The sequence below is a fragment of the Sciurus carolinensis genome, chromosome 6 (genome assembly GCF_902686445.1).
Source record: "Sciurus carolinensis chromosome 6, mSciCar1.2, whole genome shotgun sequence".
NCBI lineage: Eukaryota > Metazoa > Chordata > Mammalia > Rodentia > Sciuridae > Sciurus > Sciurus carolinensis.
In genome coordinates, this window is record NC_062218.1 from 14,841,147 (window position 1) to 14,858,343 (window position 17,197).

General features: G+C 41.8%; 1 non-coding gene across 1 annotated transcript; it reads right to left on the reverse strand.

Annotated features, from left to right (window-relative positions):
- Positions 1 to 12,337: 12,337 nt before the first annotated feature.
- LOC124987808 (U6 spliceosomal RNA) lies at positions 12,338 to 12,444 on the reverse strand. Its single transcript, XR_007109316.1, has one exon. It is a non-coding gene; the product is annotated as a U6 spliceosomal RNA (small nuclear RNA).
- Between the last annotated feature and the right edge of the window lie 4,753 nt (positions 12,445 to 17,197).

Below are 17,197 nucleotides of genomic sequence, written 5' to 3' on the forward strand. Positions count from 1 at the left end.
TCCTGGTCTCGGACCCTGCTTCTAGAAACTTGACCAAAGACACAAAGGAACTGAGGAAATGATATTTGGATTGTATTTCAAGTGTGGCAGCCTTTTGTGGATTATTTCATGACCTTGTTAATCAAAAGTTAATACCCAGGCTAAGGGTTCCTGAGGACAGTGTTCTCTAGCTGGCCCAGGTTCTAGGGGTGAAGGTCCCCAAGATCCATTTGAAAATGGAGTCTTTCTTTTTCCCAGTTGCTCAGTCTTCTACATCTAGCACAAGTCTAAGTTAAATGAAGTTCCAATGTACACATAAACTAATTTGTTTCTGATTAAGATCAGAAAGAAATTTAGACATGGTAAAAACTAATTTCAGTCAATTAACATAAACATTTTTTTTATCCTCGATGCTTCCTGGTACCCATGACTGTGTATACGGCAGAGACATGAAGGGCCCATGTAGGTTAGAAAACACACCAGACTGGGCATTGAGGACCCAGGGCCAAGTTCTGGTTGAACCCTCCACTATACTTGGCCCCAGATTCTGTTTTAACAAACAACTGCCTCCAACAAAAGGAAAACAAAACAGAAGAAGGGTTCCAAAGCTCTGCAAGCCCCATCTCCCTCTAGGGTTCTAACCAACAAACCTGTGTGTTTCAGACAAAGGTGTTGTTCCCGATTCTTGGGTGGTTCAACTGTCAGTCTCCCTTCTTTCCAGTTTGCCTGGGAATCCCAGCCCACTCCTATGCACTGGTTTCCATTTGTGAACTTCAACTCCCTTTACCTTTCTGTCCTCAATTCCCCCAGCACACTCTGCATGTCAAATAAACCTCTCCAAATAGACTTGGAGTCTGGCGCGGCAGCAGTTATTGAAAACCCATTATATCCTGTTTACTTATTCTGCAATCAGAGCTTGCATATTTCTGATACACTAATGGGAAAGTTTTGGCCAAAGAGGAGTCGATTGTTCTGGCTCTGTCCTGTCCCGTGATATCCAACGTTCATCTGTGGAACACATCTGAAATCTTTTGTCTCCCTGCAGCTACCATGGTAAACCTTGAGAAAGAGAGAGACTGAGTGTGTGGAAACGTGTGTGTTGGGAGGGGCGGGTGTCGATTTTATTAGCGTAGGACACTTAATTCTGTGTTTTTGAAGAACTGTCAAAATCCCCAAATTACACCTTCTAGCATGTAGTTTATTTTCTTAAGCCTCTGCTGACAGCGAACTGACCAAGAGACTATGAAGTGCCTGAAATATTGCGGGAAAGAACAATCTTTCCACATTTGCCAGGCAGAGTGAGTTCCTCAGCCATCTCTAAGAGCCTGAACAGCTCCAGACGTGATTTGTGAAAATGTATGGGAATGTGGAGTCCATGGAAAAAATGCATGGACTTCTTTCAATGCACAGTGACATTGGAGATAACAGTGTTTTTAGAAGGACGGAACTTGGGCCCGAGATCGGTGAACCCCTTGCCTCATTTATATTTGTACTGTGCAGTACTCAGCTGTGCCTGGCACATAGTAGGCTGTGAATAAGTAGTGAGCTGAGTAATGAAATGCGACTCTGAGGCTCGAAACTGGTTCATGCTCTGGCCAACAGAGCAGTGTTAATCCTGCATCTTACAGCTGGCAGTATGTCATTTGTCACCTCAACAAAATATATGAGCCCCAGAGGACACAATTCTGCATGTCTTATTTGTAAACAGCACCTAAATAGTTCCAGGTGCAAAATTACATATTAATAAATTGTTGTTGGGTGAATGAATACATAAAAGAATGAGTGCAGAGGATGTAAAGGTATCATCTGATTATATATATAATAATAGAGAAAGCAATATGTTTTCTGAATGGTTGGACCCCATAAAAGAACCAGATTCTGAGCTAGGGGTGTGGCTCAGTGATAGAGCACCTGCCTAGCATCTGCAAAATCCTGAGTTTGATCCTGTTTTTGAGGAATTTATAAACTTCGTGGGGAGAAGAAGTCCAACGCTGACATTCCATCTGTCCTTCGCTGTGTCCTCTAAAGGAGCTTGAATCCTTGACTTCTCAGTCAATAGGAAAAGAATTTGCCATCTGTCTCCTGGAAACCTCACTGCTCCTTGGATGTTGAAAATGGATTCACAGATGTGATTTCATATTTATGATGCTCTAGAACAGGTCGAACTAATCCATGGTGTCAGAAATTAGAATGGTAGTTGCCTGCTTGGTACAATGGATCAGAAAGAGTCACCAAGGAACTTTCTAGGGGGATAAAAGTTTTTTAACCTGACTTGGGTGGTGGTTAGCATAGGTGTAGACAATCATCAAATCCTATTGAATCATAAAGATTAGTTGCATTTCATGATATGTAAACTATGCTTCCATTGATTGACTAGGGTGCAGCACTTGCAATGAGCACCATAAAGCCCATTTCTACCCACTTGCTCCCTTTCCTTTTTGATCTTCACTGACCTGATCCCATCCCAGAGGCACCCACACAGAGGAAACGCAAATTCTTACATTGGTTTGAGTTACCAAAGTGGGCAGAATAAATGCTACTTCTCAAAATGATTGGTGAAATTGCCCCTTGTTTGAAGTTCTGGACCATAATCTCTCAGGAGTCTGAAGCCCAGATGAATCACGGTGAAGGTCGTGCAGTCCACCAATAGCAGAACTGGATCTGAAACTCAGACCACTCCCCAGCCGGCTCCCTGTATCCTAGTCCACCTTCCTTTTCATCTGTGTGCGGAACAGGAAAGAATCCTTCCCCGGACCCACCTGGGTTCCTTCCGATCCTTGTGTTACTTGTGTGAGCAGCTACTGACAATCTCCGTGCCTCAGTTTCCACATCTGTAAAATGCTACCGTATTTACCTGCGACTGAGACTAACTGATGCCCGACGACACTAGGTGATCAGTAACTGCCAGCCACTCTTCCTTCAGATCCTCCTCCTTGCTAATTCTCCTGTCAAGCCCTGCTCCTTCCCATTCTTCTCACTACTAAGTCTCTGTCCTTCCTCCCTCTACTCAGGGCCTTGGCATGTGATTCACAATATAATGAGCTATAATATAATGAATTCACTCTTTAAATAAATATGTCTCTTTGTGAGAACCTATAACCCTGTTTAAGTAGAGTTTTAAAAATTCCCTAAACCTCTTTTCCCTATCCCAAAAAACTCTGTATCTAGTAAGAAAATAAATTTCATCAAAAGGACAAACTACAGTGTATTGCAAAGAAAGAAACTATTTTTTCTTAAAATACTTGAGAAGGTAAAAATACTTCAATTTCTTGTAGATTTTCCATCGTTTTTGGCAAATCCCTTTAATTCACTGTGCCCACTTTAAAATCTCTTAAAATAAAATGGCTGCTTGTCTTGAAAAGTGGAGAACCCTATGAAGAAAGGATTGTTACTTTATCTACATACCTTTTAGGAAACTTCTAAAGTCCTAGCATTAATACTGTCATCTGGTCCCTCCAATGACCTTGAAGGCATTCCATTATTGAGCATGCTACTTAAATGGGTCAAATGCAGGGACTTCTGCTGCCTGGACCAGGGCTGCGTTTATTTTGGTGCCTTGTCCCACCAGAAGCCCCTTCTCTTTTGATATGTACTGTTATGTTCCTGCTTCTTTCTTCACCGATTGTAGCTCAGGTAACTGTTCCTGAGAGGGTTGACCAGGCAACTATAAGCACACATGATCAAAAGAGAAAAGAAAAACAAGTTTAAAAACAAACCCGAATAGAAGGTCGTGTAGTCTTTTCAGAGGAAAAGCAAGCAATCCAAAAGAGAGAGATTGACAGGTCTCCTGTCCTCGCTGCCCACTACGCAAGGTCTGGGCTTTGCCAGGAGGCACTCAGTCATATGCAAAGCCCGGGAGTGCTGTGCTCAGAGGAGAAAGTCACACAATGTGATGTCCCCAGCATCCTCACGGTTGCTCCTGGCAGCCATAGATCAGGCCCACAGGGATCTCATTTCAAGCATAAAGCATTCCTGCAGTAGGCGTTCCAACGGCTGCTGCCTCCTATTTCACAGAAGAGCCAACAGGCCCTGAGAGAGCTCACACGCACACAGGAACACACAAAATAAACACACTCGTCCAATCCCCACTGAAGTCAGGCCAAGCAGAGAAACAAACTCCGACCTTTCTCACTTAGACAGGACTGAACTTGACTGAGACACTTGACCGTTTCCTTGGAAATACCAAACATCGAAACTCCATTCTTCCTGGGCCCACCTTTCTTTCAAATGGTGTGCCTCCAGGGAGGACCTCTGGATTTATGCTCATCATACGGTTCTGCTTTATAAAAAATCACATCCTGCAGATTCAGTTAAATCTTTAGCGCAAACTCTTCTGAGTCAGATGGGAAGAGAATTTGGCTCAAGGGCTCAGTTTTTCCGGGAAGACCCAATAATTGTTGGACTGTGCATAGCACAAATTGAGGTTGAAGTTAGCACTGAGATGAGCTTTAGAAATTATAAATGCAATGTAATTTTATATATTTGCTATATTACACAGAGCAAGGAAATGGTATTTGTCAAGGAATTCAGGTCACAGAGCCATATCATGGCAAACTAGGGTCTCAAAATTCAAAGTTCTGTTTCCTAGTGTGATGTCTTTGCACAGGCCCCAGATTTTGTATTTTTAGCAATTGTGCCTTTTAATCAGATCATGTTTCTCCAAAGCAAATCTTGTTCAAGTTTCCTAGAAGCCTATCTGACTGCCATAACTTATGTTCAATAAGGTAGGAACAGTGTTGGAAGCAAACTAACTATTCCCCCTACCAGTAGCTCCAGTCCTCCTTCTGATCAGAGAAAAGATCAGAGGCAGTGGTGCAGGCAAGGACAGGGACAGGGAAGACACCAGTTCTACAGCTTTCTCCCAGAGAAGGTGACTAAGTAGCAAGGACACTTGATCCTAGTTCTCTTCTAAGGGAATAAAGACAGGTCAAGAATACTCGTAAATTTGGTTCTCAGTTCTATCCTTTGGAACAGAAAGCAGAGTAGTTTGATAAAAACCTCTATCCATCAAGTTTCATCAGAAAAGTTTGGGGTTGATGACTAGCAAAAAAATAGGTGCTCTTGGTTTTATTACAGAAGCTTTGCAAAACTTTCAGTGTAGAGTTCTGCAATTGTGTGATGAATCCAAAAATAATGGCAACTTCTGGCTTGGTATGAATTGTGTTTAGCTCCTTTAGCTGTTATAAATAGTTAAAGAATAGAGGAACAGAGCCTAAATTTAAGGAGTGGTGTGTATAGTGGTGTTCTTAAGAACCCTAACCAGAGTTGAGGACCAACAAAGCAAGATAAACCCTTTAACAAGAGTATGCTACGAAATCTCTGTGTCCTAAAAGTGTGTCTTCTTCCAGCATTCCAGGAACCTGACTTCTGAACCTTCTTCTCCTAAAACTTTAGGTTGCATTGTAGGAAAAATGAGAGAGTTTCTTCCCAAACATTTGTTCAACAATCAAATGGACTGAAACCAAAAAACAGGGGTTGGTGTGGGAGCAAGGGACACACTTTGGAAAATTCTTTTTCGAGTATTAAAGAATTATCTTAAATAATGAATAAGGAGCCATTGTCTGTAGAGCGCTTATTGAACCACAGCAATCTGCTGAGCTGTATGTGTTAATAATGAAACTGGCCAGAAATAAAGATGATGCTTGGCCCTGCTTCATCCACCAACTGGGAAATAAAATCATGAACTTGCTTTTTAAGGGGTGGCTGGTTTCCATCAGGTAGAAGGCCAAATTTAAACATAGGCAACCAAACTTTGAAACATATATCAGAGGTTCTTCAATAAATTTCACATTTTACAAACTGTACAGTCAAATCTCCGTGTTGGCAAGGGTGCTCAGTTCTCAACTCATTTTCCCTTGTAAAATAGAGGCAGATTCCAAATTAAAGATTATGCTGCTGGATTTTACTAGCAAAAATAAAAGAAGCCCCCCTTGTGGCCAGTTTAAAAACTGCAAACTGCGTTGCATGTGCAATGCAGTTTTAACTAGTTAGTTTTAACCAGACTGACATTGTAAACCTCCAAACCAGTTTCTGCCAATGTTCTACCATTAGGAAAAGAATAACACAGATTTAAAAAAGCAATGTTTTAGCACCTTCTCTCAAAGAACTGCGAGTCTAAAAAGAAATAGATTAATTGTAAGCTGTAGTGCTAATGAGAGCCAAATAACAATCACATGGTATAGGTTTTATAACTGTCCCCTTCCTGTGGGTCAGGAAATTAGATGTCACACCAAGTGATGGTCAGTAAGCAGCCTGGTTCATTGAAGCCATAAGTCACTTTGCCAATTTGGAAGGCAATGACGTCCTATAGCTGAGGCACAGAGGTCTGGGATCAGAACTGGTTGGATTTGCACAAATCAATCATTTCCCACTTTGCAACCTGCATTTATTTTGGATTTAAGAAATGGATGTTGGGCCAATCTCTCCTTCTTCACTGGGCTTCCAGGAAACCTGGTCTTGGCTTCCTATTGGAGCTGCTTTCTATAGGACTTGGTTTTGCTAAGCAAGCCTTATTTTCCTACAGATCTTTTCTTTGTTGAGTTAATTTATTCTTTTTTAAATGAAGAAATTATAGATTTTCAGGAAGTCATAGAAAGAGCCAGAATGGACAGAGAGGTCCCACATACCTTCCATCCAGCCTGTTTCAATGGTCACGTCTTCTCGAACCACCGGAAACTGAAGTTGGTACAACCCACAGAGCTGTAGCTAACTTCTCCAGCTTTGCAAACATCTGTGTGTGCATACATTTCTGTGCATTTGTATCAGATGATGTGACCATGACTGCACTCAGGTAAATGCCTTTACCACAAGACTTTTCCAGCTGCAGCTCTATATCCACACCTACCTTCTCCCTGCCTACCCTGACCCAGGGGCAATCACTGGTCTCTTCATCTCTATGATCTTGTTTTTGTGAAAATATTGTATAAATGAAATAATAAATTTCTGAGATGGACTATTTTTTTTTTCACTCAGCAGAACTCCCTTGAGATCTGTCTAAGTTGTTGTGTGTCTCAATAGTTCATTCTGTTTTTATGGCTGAGTTATAGTTCATGGTATGGATTTTCCACAGTTTATTTAACTTTTCACCACTGAAAGACATTTGGGTTGCTTCCAGAGGTTAGCCAGCTGTGATGAATAAGAGCTTCTATGAACATTCTTGTACAGGTTTTTGCTAAATTACAAAGTACTGATGAAAAAAATCAAAGAAGACATAATAACTTTTTTTTTTTTTTTTTAAAGGAAAACCATTTCAGTTTCTTCAGATGCGAGTCACATTACGGCTTTGGTGGCTCTTTATGGGAGTCTCCTCTTGACAGACATCTTCCTGGATTCTGATCTTATATCTTTACCTTTTTGTTACATGGCAAGATACATTCGCTGGTGTGGTTTAAATCTTCGTATGTGGACCAGTGTTGTGTTGTTTTGTCTTTGCTGTTGTCCCATCCCTAACATGCAGTTTTAGGATCAGTGGTTTTCTAGGAACAGGATATGTTCTTGACCAGTACGGTCCAATATGGTAGCTGCTAGCCACATGTGGTCAATGAGCCTACAGCACTGCGGAGATGTGTTGTAAAGGCAATATATACACCAAGGTTGAGGTCTTAGTATAAAAAACAGAATGTAATGAAAGAAGGAATGTAAAATATTTCCATATATTTTTATATTGATTACATGTTGAAATGATTACACTTTGGATATACTGAGTTAAATAAAACATTATTAAAATTAAAATTAATTTTATCCATTTATTGCTTTCTTTAATGTGACTAATAGAAAATATAAAATTAGGTATGTGGCTAATACTTTTCTATGAGATGGTGAGGAAATAAAAGTCCAGGGCAGCCAACTAACTTGCCCAAATCACATCATAAATCTTCTCTGTGATGTGGTCTGTCTCTGCTTGTTTCTGTTCCAATGACTATTAACTGGTTATTTGTCAGTGTCATTGCCTTAGTCCATTTTGTGCTGCTATTACAGAATACCTGAGATGGGATAGTTTATAAAGCATAGAAATTCATTCTCTCATAGTTCTGGAGGCTGGAAACCCAAGATCAAGGTGCTACCAGTTCTAGGATCTAGTTTCTCTGATCCTGAGATTGTTCCTTGAATGCTATGGCCTTTGGGGACCCCTGTGTGTGGGAACACCGCATTAGTCTACAGCAGAGGAGAGCAGACCCACTCCTACAGGTGCTTTTAATAGTGACACTAATCCATTATAAAACGGATCAGAGCACGGTTCTGCTCTTATGACCCAAACATTCCTGCTAGGCCCTATATCCCAACGCTGTTGTGCTGGGGGTTAAGTTTTGCACGAGTTCCGACAGGACAAAGCCAGGGGAGCCACAGCAGCAGTCATGACTTTGTGCTAAAGCTAGGAGGCCAGGAAGACACCTTGTGCTCCTCTTGGTACACCCAGGGACCATCCAAATACGTTGGGATGACAGGATCCACTTCAGGGTGCCAGGGACACTCATCATTTGGGACCCTTGGGTGCCTGTCCCCGCTGGAGAACTTGAGGACAACTTGCTTTGACTCTTGTGCTCTGTATGCGCCTCCTGGAGCGGCTGTGACTTAACAGCCCATCACCTTCCACTTTCTCCCGTATCGTTGGTCTGTCCCCAGAGCAGTACTAGAAACTGTGCTTCTAAACCACTTGGGAATTCGTATTAAGTCCTGAACACACGCAGCTAATAATGGCTGGTCTGCGTTCAGCATCATGCTAACTGGTATAGCATGAATGATTTCACTCAGTCCTCACAACAGCCCCATGAGGTTAATGTCAACTTGGCTGTTTCATAAACGAGGAAACTGAGGCTTAGAGAATTTACACAAATTGCCTGAGATGCCCAAGCAGGAAGTGTGCGAGCCAGAATTACAGTCCTTGCTACCTGACTCTTGAATTTCCACTCTTGACCACGTTGATGTATTATTCTTTTGGTGGGTGAATTGCGCATTGAGTCCTCTGTTTACAATAGAAATGTCATTCATAAATTTAATACTATATTCTATTATATCTCTGTAGAACCCACAAAGCATAACTGCTTATAAGGGGCACTAGAATCTGCTTAGGGACTCCAGATTTTCCTTTCATTCACTTCAGGATATGTATTTTTTTTTCCGGGGGAAGTTGTCTGTGCTCATATCCTTCTAGAACAGCAGGAAAGCGTTTTGTGCATAACTTCCAAGTTCTAAAGTTTCTTCAATCTTGTGTAACTGCCATGCTTATTTGAAAACTTGTATGTGTGGATGATTGGTATTGATGATCCACCACTGATGCTAATGTCTTGGATTTCCTAGCTGTATCCTGTATGATCAAATATTAAAGCTGAAGTAGACTGATTTTCTGCTGCAGGGTTCAGCAGGCATTTACCATAAAGCTAAACATTTGCAATTGCTGAACTTAGACATTGTAGAATGGAAGCAGCCATAGCAATTGGTGAATGAACAGGTATGGTTATGTTCAAATACCTTTTTTTTTTTTTTCTGGTACTAGGGATTTACCACTGAGCTACATCCCCAATCCTCTCAGTCTCCCAATTTGCTGGGATTCCAGGTGTATACCATTGTGCCCTGATAATAAAACTTTATTTACACAAACACAGAGTTATAGTTTGTTGACCCCTTTTCTACCACAGCCCTTTCCTTCTATAGTTAAAGGAAAAAGACTCAATTCATCAGCTTGTTTCATTTATACCAAGAGCTTGTTGTAGAACAAAGTGTAGAAATTAGACCTCCTAACTATTAGCATGTCCCCTGCTGTGTTATGCTAATTCACATTGAATTTTCTTCCCTCACTATTTTTAAAAATTACAAAAATTTCAAACATTCAAAAAGACATAAAGATGATATAAAAATCATCTGCACATAGCCATCACAATGTCTGAGGGGGGAAAAGCTACAAATAGGATTGGAACTTCGTGTGCACCCCTTCCTAGTCACTACCTCCACTTCCCCAGGTAACTCTTTCCCTGATTTTGATGTTCATTGTGCATTTGTTGGTCTTCATGCTTTACAGCACATATGTAGCTCTTGACACAATGGGCAACATTGTTTCATACATGAAATATGGAAATGAAATCATATTATATATATCCTTCATCCCTCTAACAATGAAATGAGAGAAGAATGGAGGGACTTTGGATTATGTAGAAGGAAATGAGAGGAAGGGGTGGTATGAAAAATGGTGGAATGAGACAGACATCATGACCCTGTGTACATGTATGATTACGCAAATGGTTTGAATCGACATCATGTACAAACATAGAAACGAAAAGATGTACCCCATTTGTGTACAATGAATCAAAATGCAGTCTGTAAAAAAATTAAAAGATAAAAAAGTAAAAAAAAAATCATTTTTTTCTAATTGCAAAATGTTAGAGAGACAAATTACTATTAGCCAGAAGATAACATTATTTTCCTAGTAACATTAGGAAAATGACCCATTTCCCTCCTAAAATTCCTGAATAAAATGAATTATTTATGTAAAAGAGAATTGGGAACAAGATAAGCATAGGATATATTTTGAAACAAAGGCTATTTGTAAAGATGCAATCCAGATGTCCAGCTGGGTGACTGTGGGCAAGTTATACAACCTCTCTGTACCTTAATCTGTAATAATGGGAGGAACAATAGTCCCTACCTGTTAGGGCCATAGACAGAGGTAAATAAGTTAGGCATGTGAGATGCTCACAATGTGAATTCAGTGTTAGCCTTATTACTTTTAATATTCATAATTTAAACTTCAAATTTTAAGCTCCCATATTAGGAATGAAGACAATGAAGATATATACCGGCTAAAACTGAACACGTTACCTAATTAGATGGAGTTTCTAACTCTCTAGGCTGGGAGTCAATAAAAACTTGAAAATGACCTTGATAAATCAGCAAAGTATTACAAAGAAAATATTTAATGGGTAATACAAATTCAGTAAGTAAGTATGAGAAGAGATCCTGCTATGGACTACATATCTGTGACCCTCCTGCCCACAACTCATATGTGAAATGCCGGCCCCCAATATGGTAGTGTCTGTGCGAGGTGCCATAACTAGGACTGGGTGAGGTCATGGGGTGGGGCCCTTGTCATGGGACTTGTGCGCATTTAAGAGGAGAAAAGAGAACATGGTTTTCCCTCTCTGCTCTTGGTCATGTGAGGACACAGCAAGAAGGCAAAGTGACTGTCTATAAGTCAGAAATAGCTCCCTCATCGGACACCCTATCTATCAGCACCTTGACCTTGGACTTCTTAGCTTCCAGAGCTTGAAAATGAGTTGTCCTTTTTAAAGTCACCCAGTGTATGGTGTTTTTGTTGTAGCAGCCTGAGCTGACTGACACAGATACCTTGATCACAATCCTCAGACAGAATTTAGGAAGAGAAGGCAGCATGCATCGAGAGTAAACCAGAGCTCCAGCTGTAGATCAGGGTCAAGGCTTCCACACTCACACATGGGAACATCTCAGGACAGTTCTTGAACCTCTCCAGGCCCACGTCCTTCACTGGAAAATGCAGATAATGATAGGCCAACCATGTGGGGAGCTGTTAGCCACGAACACAGGGTCACCAAGTCCAGATGCTGCTATTATGGTTGCTCTCATTGGGATTATTACAAGGCACAAGCTTAGTGGCACAGTGACCTGCGTGGGGCAGACTCTGTACCAAATGAAGATTCCTCAGGAATGTGATTCTGTGGGGAAAGCAGCATGACACAGAGACCTCCCAAACACAACAGGACCAGTTTGGGCAAGAGGGCTCTGTGCATTCTTCCTCCCTGAGTTCTTCCCCTCAGCCAAAATTTCGCTAGCCAACAAAATTTCGTGTTTGTTTGTTTCAGCAGTTAAAATCATGCAGAGAAACCAGAGGCACACAATGTTTTAAAGGATGACAATTAGTTCTGTTGGAAAGGTTTAAGGCTTGGGAGTTATTTGGTTGGGAGAAAAGTAGACTCAGGAAGGTTTAATGACCATCTTTAGGTAAATGAAAGGTTTTAATGTGGGTAGTGTGTGCCAGTTTTTTCTCAGATTTGTGGAAGACCAAATTAGTGGACATGGACTTAAATTAAAGAGGAGCAATTTGACATTCATAACAAGTTCTCAAAAATCATAGTGATACACGGTTGTGGCCGGCTGCCAAGAGACTGGGAGTCGGCCTTCAGAGGGCTGAGGGAACAAATCAACAAAACTCCATCGTTCAGATATTTTTTTCTAAAATCTCTCTGGGTCTATTGGTCAGTTACTCTTTGGATCTAATTATGGGCAAAGAATGTAAAACAGTTATACAATTTTGTTTTTAAACTGGGGATTGAACCCAGGGGTTCTTAACCACTGAGCCACATCCTCAGCCCTTTTTTTTGTATTTGTTTAAGAAAATATGGAACACTTCACGAATTTGTGTGTCATCCTTGCATAGAGACTCTGCTAATCTTCTCTGCATCATTCCAATTTTAATACATGTGCTGCTGGAGTGAGCACCCTTTTTTGTATTTTATTTAGAGACGGTCTCACTGAGTTACTGAGGGCCTCACTAAGTTGCTGAGGCTGGCTTTGAACTTGAAAGTCTCCTGCCTTAGCCTCAATTTCCTTATTTTTGGTGTAAATGAAATAAGTTGGTCTTTACCACTGGTATCTCAGATATTCTTTGAGTTCCTCTCTTCTCAGGGATTCTCCTGGCTTCTGGTTGCTCTTGCTCCATTACAGGGCTGGACTTCCTAATTGGTTAATCTGCCCAGATGTTTCAAACCAACAGACTTATCTTCCTGTGACTCTTCTGTCCCCTGGGACTTGTCTTCATATCTTCCCTCGAAGCTGCTTGTCTCCTTCCTCCAGTCTCAAAAGTCCCTAAGGTGCAGGATTTCTTTCTTCCTTTACTATTCCTATTCATAGGACTCGGAATCAAATGACCTCAACAGACTCTGTGGTCACTGCGGTCTCATGCTTTTGTGGTTTGTAACAGGGTGGAAGCTCTGTATGTTTTGTAGCCCAAAATGCACTCAGTCCTGAGAAGCATGTCCGAGGTAGGCGTTCTCCCTGTGAAAGTGCACACGCTCAGCCCCTGGGGGAAATGTAGTGGAAGTTCATTCTGAATACGTAAGACTTAAATCTGGACCGTACAGCGTGATTTGGTATGGACCACACTGCCGTGGCTCAACTCCAGCCCTCCGAGTGTTTGGATGGCTCGAGGGCTGAGAGCAGGGCTCACATTTTTAAATATTTGAAAATACTAAGGAGGAAGCCACGAAAATACTGAGGAGGAAGTCAGTACCTTCAGTTCTGCTCCTTTGAGCCATTGGGGAAATGAAACCGTGAAAGCTGGAGAAAAGCATGTAGAGAGAAGCGAGGGGGAAGTCCTGCCATGTTTTGGGCCAGAGAGTAGCATGTCCAGAAGAGGAAGTTCACATTCAGGAGGATTAAGGAAGCCTCCCAGGAGTGTTGCTAGGCTTTGGGAAGTGCGTCCCCAAGGTACATTCTGTGTATGCACATGTGCTGTGTGCGTGTGTGTGTGCTTGATACAGGATGTGTAAGCATTCAATGTTTTTAATGTGCTCAGAGAACCATGGGATGGAAGGACCCACAACATCTCTTCTCATCCTCTCTTCTCTCTTCCTGCCCATCAGTTTGTCACACAACTATCCACGTGCAGGCCATGGTTATTTGAATTCAACAACCATTTCCTGAGCACCCATGAGGTGCCAGGCACTGTGCTGGGTGCTGAGGGTGTGGGAAGAAGAGGCAAGCCTGGTCCCTGGCTATGTGACGTTGCAGCTGAATGAACTAAAGGAAGGTCATCCTCTCTAAAGTCTTGTTTTCTGCTCTCAAAACTGTAGGCAAGTGACTCAGCAATTCCAAGCCGTGTATAAACCTCAACGAATTGAAATCAGGTATTCAAACAAATACTTGGCCGAAAATATTCATAGCAATACTATTCACCATGGCCAAAAAAAAAGTGGAAACAATTTTATCCATCACAGGATGAAGGGTAAACAAAATGTACTTTCCATACATAATCATTCGACCATATAAAGAAAGTTCTATATGTGCTGTAGTATGGAAGAATTTTCAAAATGTTCTAGGAGAAAGAAAGACACATGTTTTAGTCAGCTTTTTCACTGCTGTGACTAAATGATCTGACCACACAATTTTAAGGGAGGAAAGGTTTATTTGAGGCTCACAATTTCAGAGGTCTTAATCCTTAGAAGGCCAGGTTCATTCCTTTGAGGCTTGAGGTGAGACAGAACATCATGGCAGAAGAGTGTGGCAGAGGGAAGCAGCTTGCATCATCAGGAGGGAGAGAGAGAAAGAGAAAGGGAAAGAAAAAGAGAGAGAGAGAGAGAGACACCCCACTCTCCAGATACAAAATATATACCCCAAAGCCACACCCCAATTCCCACCTCCTCCAGCCTCACCCTACCACTTCAGTTAATCCCATCAGGGATTGATTCACTGATAGCGTTAAGACTCTTACAACCCAATCATTTCTCCTCTGAACCTTCCTGCATTGTCTCACATGTGAGTTTTCGGGAAACACCTCACAGCCAAACCATAACAACAGGAATGGTCAGATACTACATGATTGGGTTTATATAAAATATCCAGAATAATCAAATCCATACAGAGAAAAAGTGAATCAGCGGTTTCCAGGGGTGGTGGGGAGGGGAAATTCAGAGTGACTACTTAATGGGTAAAGGGTTTTCTTTTGATATCATCATAATTTTGGAGCTAGACATAGGTAGTGGTTACGCAACACTGTACTATAAATGCCACTGAGTTGTGTATTTTAAAATGTTTACATTTATGTTATGTGAATTTTACCTCAGTACCCCATGAATTCCAAGGCAAAGTGTGCTTGGTATTTTGCCAATGCACAGTCATGGTATTTGCCAACACAACGTGCTCATCATGGACTCTGGAATGCTTCACGTGGATTATCTCATGGAATCTTCAAATTAACTTGTTGAGGGCGACACTATAGGTGTCCACATCTTATGGATGGGAAAGGAAGCTTGGAGTAAGATGCGATGTGTCTAAGGCACAGCCTGCAGGTGGCGGAGGCGAACTGACGCCCAGGCGGATTATCTCCACACTGGGTCACCAGCCCTGACGCATCCCTTGACTGTACTGTCCCTGGTGCTTTTCCCCACACCTCCTGCTTCCTACTTCTCAATCTGCCGGTGACTCTGAACATCTAGCGTAGGAAGGGTGAGCTTCTTTTCCTCTGCGATCCCAGGCTTTCTGCACATTGTGTAGGGCAGGGGCTCTGCAGAGGCTGCTCGCCACCTGGCTGACTTCACATATTCAAGGGTTTTTTTGACACACACATGTGAATGGCTGATAGATTTCACAAACAAAAGGTGTTTAAAACTGAATTTCTGGGCTCCCCACCTCCAATCTGCTTGCCCCAAGCCCTCCCCGATTCAGCCGATGTTGTTGCTTGGGCTGCGAGTCTTGGCATCATCCCGAGCCCTCTTCATCTCATTCCAATCTGATCCGTCAGGAAGGGCTTTGCTTGCTTCTCACCAAAGGAGGGGCCGTGTTTTCTGCATCAAAGGCTCAGTCTGCTGAGCTGTGCGGAGTGGGATCCATGAAAGCTGGCAGCAGGACTACCTCTACTTAGAAAGAGAAATTAAAGCAGTGATGAATTTGCTAACTGCTCAAAGTCAAGGGCAACTTCGTTTTAACCACGGCTTCCTACACATTCTAGACCTTGGTGCTTCTTGTTCTCAAAGAAGCGATTTGATATTGTGATAGATTATAAAAATGGCCATAAATCCTGTCCCTCCTTGCGTCCAGGCCCCTGCGACTTGGCAGTGAAGATTCTCCCATCAAGAGATGGACTCATTTTCTCCATTCCTTGAACCTGGGATCTTTATCAGTGCTGAGCCTGCAGAGCTCCTGTACTCTCATGTGCTCTGGATCGCCCCCTGCCCACCTAGACTAGCCACCAGAAGGTGAGATGCCATGCAGAAGGTAAATAAGGTTCTCTGCTCACTAACCAACCTCCTGCCATCTCTGAATGTGTCAGAGGGGAATCAGACAGAGGACTCACCTACTACCACACAATCACCGGCTGATCATCTGAACATCAGAGACTGTAGCAGAAGAATCACCCAGCTGAGCCCAGCCCGATTTACTACCCACATTTGCATTTATGGCATTTGCAGGTAAATGGATGGAACTGGAAAAGATCATGCTAAATGAAATAAGTCAACCCACAGAGTTGTGAGCTAAATGAAGAATTGTGGTTCAATGTCAACACATACTGAGATAATTTGCTACCCAGTAAAAACTGATGAGCGATAACTACCCTTTTTTTTTAAATCTAGTTTGCCTGATTTGTCTTAAAAAGTCTTTCAATGCAATGTGTGTATGAAAATTATTTTTTCTTCTAATTTGAATTTTAAGTTATTTAACTTCCTAAATATTGTATGCCCTAGACCTCACAGATACAGGGAGATATTGTTGTTGTTTTGCTTTGTCACCCTTGGGAACCATCCCTGATCACAAAAAGGCTTGATATTTTTAAGACCTCAAAGCAAAAGAACAACAAAAGTGCACACTTGAAATTTTGAAAACCTTGAATATAGGCATTTGTGACAATTGCTTTCTTGACATCTTTTAATCTAGATAGGCTTCATGTGCAGAGAAAAAAATCAAAGACACAAGAAGAAAGAAATATACTTTAGTTCACAGGGCCTAACCTGTCTACACATGTCATTTCCGACTATGGTGAAGGAGTTTAGAAGTAGCTCTCTCATTCACCTGAAGTGAGAGGTTTTAAGCACTGTCGGTGGTCTATGGGACAGGGGGAGTGTAGTTTAGGATACTGTCCCTATGTCAGCAAGGGAAGGTTAGAACACTTCCTTTCTTTTTGGGTGGTGGGGTACTGGGGATTGGACCCAGGGATACTTATCCACTGAGCCATATCCCTAGTGTCCCCTACCCTGCACTTTAAAAAAAAATTTTTTTAATTTTGAGACACGGTCTTGCTAAGTTACTTAGGGCCTTGCTAAATTGCTAAAGCTAGCCTTGAAATTGTGATCCTCCTGTGTCAGCCTCCCAAACTGCTAGGATTACAAGCATGTGCCACTGTGCCAGGCTCAAATACTTTCTATCAGGTAATAATCATGGGTAGGAGAGCTTCATTTAGTTTATGAATTTTGTAATACGTAAATACTTTGAGAGGTCAGAAGTATATTTTACAAATAAGACACACAAAAGCCATTATGAA